The sequence below is a fragment of the Nicotiana tabacum genome, chromosome 18 (genome assembly GCF_000715075.1).
Source record: "Nicotiana tabacum cultivar K326 chromosome 18, ASM71507v2, whole genome shotgun sequence".
Classification (NCBI taxonomy): Eukaryota; Viridiplantae; Streptophyta; class Magnoliopsida; order Solanales; family Solanaceae; genus Nicotiana; species Nicotiana tabacum.
Window position 1 is genome coordinate 153402945 of NC_134097.1, and position 6021 is coordinate 153408965.

Below are 6021 nucleotides of genomic sequence, written 5' to 3' on the forward strand. Positions count from 1 at the left end.
CTATTGTGCAACCACTGATCAGTTGGGTTTTACCGAGCTCCACGTGGCCGGGTACTATTCTACCGAGCCTATTATGGCCGGGTACGATATGATGATGATGATGCCCACAGAGGCGAATGCTTTAAAGGTTTATGTATTTATACATATGTATCATGCATTTCATGTAAGTAGCCCTCAGAGGTACTAAGATGTTACAGGTTGTATATTCTCTATCCTTGCTTACATTACTGATCGTATTTATGGTTCCTTGCCTTACATACTCAGTACTTTATTCGTACTGACGTCCTTTTATTTGTGGACGCTGCATGTCGTGCTGCAGGTCCTGATAGACAGGCAGGTGCAGCTCCCCCACCACAGTAGACTGTCCAGTTCAGCGGTGATTGGCGAGATCCCTTCTCCGGACTTGCCTTGGTCTTGGTATGCAATTTTTGTTATAGACATTATGGGTATGTCGGGGCCCTGTTCCGGCTATGTTGCAACACTTATGTTCTTTTAGAGGCTCATAGACAGGTGTCGGCTCATGTATAGTTTGGTATGCCTTGTCGGCTAGTTTTTGTTGTATAGTCTTTCATAGTAGCGTGGTAGCTCATACCTTATACGTAGTTTCTTGATTGTCTGGTCATCCCCTGCTATGTATGTTCATGCCGTTATATTTTATTGCTGGTTGTCCATGATCTAGGTCTACCATTTATATTGATCTCGTCAGCCTTAAAAGATAATAATGAAGGTTAGATGAAATGTACGTTGGTGCTCAGCAAGTGTGGTCGGGTGCTAGTCATGGCCCTTCAGTTTGGGTCGTGACAGAACTCATTGTGCTACAGAGCCATACATCATAGCAACAAATAGGCAACTTAGTGCAATGCACCCAATATACAGATTACTGCATCCTCACTTCAGATACACCATGGAAATAAATGCCTTAGCTAGAGAAGCTCTTATTAATGCTAATGGCATTATTGATAGTTCATTCTTCCCTGGCAAATACGCCGTGGAATTAAGCTCTGTTGCTTATGGTCTTGAATGGCGATTTGATCGACATGCACTCCCAGAAGACCTCATTAACAGGTTATTCCCTATCAGTATATTTTAACTTGTCGTGGCAAGTTATCTGTCTAAGTTTTCATGTTACTGTCCTACTTATTATGAAGAAGTACATGCGATTATGTTTTAAGTGATCTGATAATATAAAAACTTCACTCTAGTAGTATATAGAAGTAAAACTCATACTAAGTAAATATACATATTTTGTTTTGTCCTTCCACATAACATGTTATTTGTGCAAACTTTAATAGGGGAATGGCTGTGAAAGATCCAAATGCACCATATGGTTTGAAACTAACAATAGAAGATTACCCTTTTGCAAATGATGGTTTAGTACTATGGGATACCCTTAAACAATGGGTAACAGACTATGTCAACCACTACTATATAGAAACCGAACTCATAAAATCCGATACCGAACTCCAAGCTTGGTGGACAGAGATTAAAAATGTTGGACATGGTGACAAGAAAGACGAGCCGTGGTGGCCAGAACTAAAAACCCCATATGACTTAAAAGGAATTATCACAACAATAGTTTGGGTAACTTCTGGACACCATACAGCAGTTAACTTTGGCCAATACAGCTATGCAGGTACTCACCTTAGCCTTTTGCACTAGTTTTTCATATTAGTAATTTCACTTATTATGAACGGTTGTTTTTGTAGTTCTTTTAGGTGATTTGCTGGTGTAAGAGTTATTATACAGTTATAATGAAAAGTTACTTATAGCTAACTTTTAGGTGAAGTGATAGTATAAAAGCTCTTTATAGTGCCAGTGAAGTTAAACTCATATCAAAAAGTATTATGCACGACTTGGGTGAAATATATTTACAGATTCACGTCATTGATGAGGTTATTACAAGTACATCCTTGATAAGCATTAATAAATAACTTGGTAAAAATGGTTCTCCTAACCAACATACTTTCACATATTGAACTACATTGATATCGTATTTTTTTAATAGTATTTATGTAAAAAGAAGGGGGCCTTGCTATAACTGATAAAGTTGTTGCCATGACCATGAGGTCACGAGTTCAAACTGTGGAAACAGTCTCTTGTAGAAATGCAAGGTAAGGCGGCGTAGAATAGACCCTTGTGGTCCGGCCCTTCTTCAGATCTCGCACATAGCGGGAGTAGTACACCGGGCTGCCCTTTTAGTATTTATGTAAAAATAGTAAATAAAATGTACTTTCATAATCCCACTTTCTTCAAATTTGTTAAACATGAAAGTTTTATTTTGTACTTATTGTATTTATGATGTCCTCACTTCATAGAATATGACTTTGCTATTGCATTTGTAGGTTACTTTCCAAATAGGCCAACAACAGCCAGAGCAAAAATGCCAACTGAGGATCCAACTGATGAGGAATGGGAGAATTTCTTGAAAAAACCTGAGGATGCACTATTAAAATGCTTCCCTTCACAAATACAGGCAACAAAAGTCATGACAATTTTGGATGTTTTATCAAATCATTCTCCAGATGAAGAATATCTTGGAGAGAAAATAGAACCTTACTAGGCAGAGGATCCTGTGATTAACGTGGCGTTCGAAAAATTTTCTGGAAGATTAAAGGAACTTGAAGGGATTATTGATGGTAGAAATGCTGATAGTAATTTAATGAACAGAAATGGAGCTGGAGTTGTGCCTTATGAACTGTTGAAACCATTTTCTGGACCTGGTGTTACTGGAAAAGGTGTACCTTATAGCATTTCCATTTGATTTTCAAGACATGATTTTTGTAATAAGATGCAAGTGAAAGAATAATAAAAGGTAGAGCACCTTAGCTTCTACCTCTTTCTCCTTATTATTATTATTATTATAGTATTATTGTATTCATCAGTTTTGTTACTACTGTTGTTTCTTTTACTTTGGTTATCTTTATAACACAGTAAAGTAATAGGGGCAGATCTATGTAGAGGAATGGGGGTGATACGCCATCCGGTTGCTCGGGTAAAATTTCATGTAGGTTCTCGAACTTCCTGCAAAAAACGTAACAAAATTAAATAAAAAAAGAGCATGACACCCCAGTCACAAAGCGATTGTAGGTGTCGTGGTCATGGACGCCCCCACCAGGCTTTAGACCCAAGATCAATACCCACTTTTGTCATTTTAGCACAGGCTGTTTGAATTTTCCTTTTGGGAAAAAGGCCAGATTTGTCTCTCTACTTTGGTAAATTATCCACGTTTGTCCTTGGTTTTAATATCCGTTTAAATATGTCCCTACCGTTAAAAAAGTAGACAAATTTATCCCTAACCCTAATAGAATTCCAACGTGGCACCTGGGTCCACTCTTTGATTGCCAACTAGGCAAATTAAAAAACTCATACCCATTCAAATAGCCCATTACCCCATTTTCCCTCTTAAAACCCGTTTCTTCTTCCACCCCACCCAAAACCACCTCCCTTTGCCATTACAATCCTAATCCATCAATGTAAAGCTTCATCAATAACTTACAATGCCTAGCCAAATAAACAACTCAGTATCCATGCATCCAGAAGCCTTCACCAAAAGCAAAATACCCAAAGTGAGGTTCATGCACTTAAGAGAGATAAGGATAAAGCCTTCGTTATTTATTCTAATCGAATTTCTGTGACAACAGAGAGCGAGTTTGGTGACTGAATTGAAACAAGAGAAGATGGCAGGTAAAACCGAGAGTATTTTAGCTTTTGCGGTGAGGGAGAGCCTTTTATGGTTTTTCCCCTCAACTCAGAGCCATCTCCGACAGACGAGGGAGCATTTTCTACGGTGGCCTGAGGTTAAGTACTGGAAAATTATGGCTAAATATTTGTCGGGGAATACGTCAGTAAGAAGATTGGTCCATTCAGACTGTAAAAAAAAGTTTTTTTTTTAAAATGACGTTGTATTGTGCCAACCGAATTTTTAACAACGTTGCGAAAAATATATAAGACGAAGGTGATAACTGATTCTAATGGAGCTCTTCGCAATGAGATGAGAAATTGGGCAGCTTTAATATTGAGGAGGAAGAATGGCCTCTAGGCCTTTTTGGGGTGCTTAGGATTCTTGGGTTAAAAAAATAGAATCTTTTTTTGTTTTTGATTTTCCATAGAAACAAGGGTTTTGGCAAATCGGGTCAGATAAAATGAACGAGTCTTTTTTATTTGGGTTTTTAATTTGCCTAGTTGGCAATCGAAGAGAAGGGCCCGCTGCCATGTTTAGGGTTAGGGACTAATTTATCTACTTTCTTAACGGTAGGAATATATTTAGACGAATAGTAGAACTAGGGACAAACGTGGATAATTTACTAAAGTAGAGGGACAAATCTGACCTTTTTCCCTTTCGTTTTTGATGACTTGTTCTCTCTTTCCATTTTTTTTTAAAATTCCCTTTATTTTCATTCTTGTATTTCAACTCTATGTTCAATTATTTGTTTAAATTGTAAAAGTATATTTACTTATGTTTCTTTTTCTAGATCTCATCAAAATATTTATTTGAATATGCTTTGGATATTATTTTTTCGTTTTTATCTAGTTAATATTACTTTTTTCCCCTTGATTTCAAATAAAGAATCAAATATTTTTAGTTTGCTTATCACTTATTTATTTATGAAGACACAACCAAAATTTATTATTGAGAGAGAATTGAAAATGTGGAATTTTGCCAAGGTGGAGATTTGTTGAAGTTTGGCAAAATGCCAAAGTCCCACATTGGTTGGGAGTTAAGTTTGGGGGGATTTTTCCCCTATAAAAGAAGGCCTAATGTTTAGGATTGAAACACACCTCTCATTTGCCTTCTCATCTGTTTAAGGCATTTGTATCTTCTCTCTTTAGTATTATTTCACTTGTATTTTTGGAGTGAAATAAAATATTGGTTGTGTCCGAGGAGTAGGCAAAATTAGCCGAACCTCGTAAATTCTGGTGTTCCCTTTATTGTTGCTTTATTGTCTTATTTATTATTTGGTGGCTGTCATAATTTTTGGTATAGTAGTTGTGACTTATTCACACTCTATACATTTGGCTTCCGCAACAATTGGTATCAGAGCCAAGGTACTGTCTAAGTATGCTCTGTGGTTGCAGCATAGTCTGATCTTCCACATCAGAAAAGATTTATCTTGGTAACTGAGTCAAGGTTCTGTCTGAGTATGCTCTGTAGTTGCAGCTTAGTCTGATCTTCTACATCAGAAAGGAAATAATCTTGATTTGTGTCGTCAGCTATTAAATAATATTTGTGTCAAATATGGGGGACAATAAACAAGAAGAATCTACATCAAGTGTCAACAATACGTCATCATTGGCATCTTCGCTTATGACAAGAATTGTGTCAAATGCGAAATTTGCGGTAGAAATTTTTGACGGGTCCGGACATTTTGGGATGTGGCAAGGCGAGGTTCTAGATGTCCTTTTTCAACAAGGGCTAGATCTGGCCATTGAAGAAAAGAAACCAGATGTTATTGGAGAAGAAGATTGGAGAATTATCAACCGTGTTGCTTGCGGTACCATTCGATCCTACCTTGCTAGAGAGCAGAAATATCCATACACAAAGGAAACTTCTGCAAGTAAATTATGGAAAGCACTGGAGGATAAATTTTTGAAGAAAAACAGTCAAAATAAATTGTACATGAAGAAGAGACTGTTTCACTTCACCTATGTTCCTGGTACCACGATGAATGAACATATCACCAGTTTCAATAAGTTGGTCACAGATTTGCAAAATATGGATACAACTTATGATGATGGTGACTTGGCCTTAATGTTGTTGGCGTCACTTCCTGATGAGTACGAGCACCTTGAAACTACTCTACTCCATGGAAATGACGAAATTTCTCTCAGAGAAGTTTGTTCAGCTTTGTACAGCTATGAACAAAGAAAGCGAGAAAAACAGAAGGGCGGAGAAGGAGAAGCACTGTTTGTGAGGGGTCGTCCTCAAAATCAAACGAGGACAAAGAAGGGAAGATCCAAGTCAAGATCCAGACCCAGTAAAGATGAATGTGCCTTTTGTCGAGAAAAAGGGCACTGGAAGAA

General features: G+C 37.5%; 1 pseudogene; it reads left to right on the forward strand.

Annotated features, from left to right (window-relative positions):
• Window positions 1–737: 737 nt before the first annotated feature.
• LOC107779950 (linoleate 13S-lipoxygenase 2-1, chloroplastic-like) lies at window positions 738–2761 on the forward strand (annotated as a pseudogene).
• The last annotated feature ends 3260 nt before the right edge of the window (window positions 2762–6021 follow it).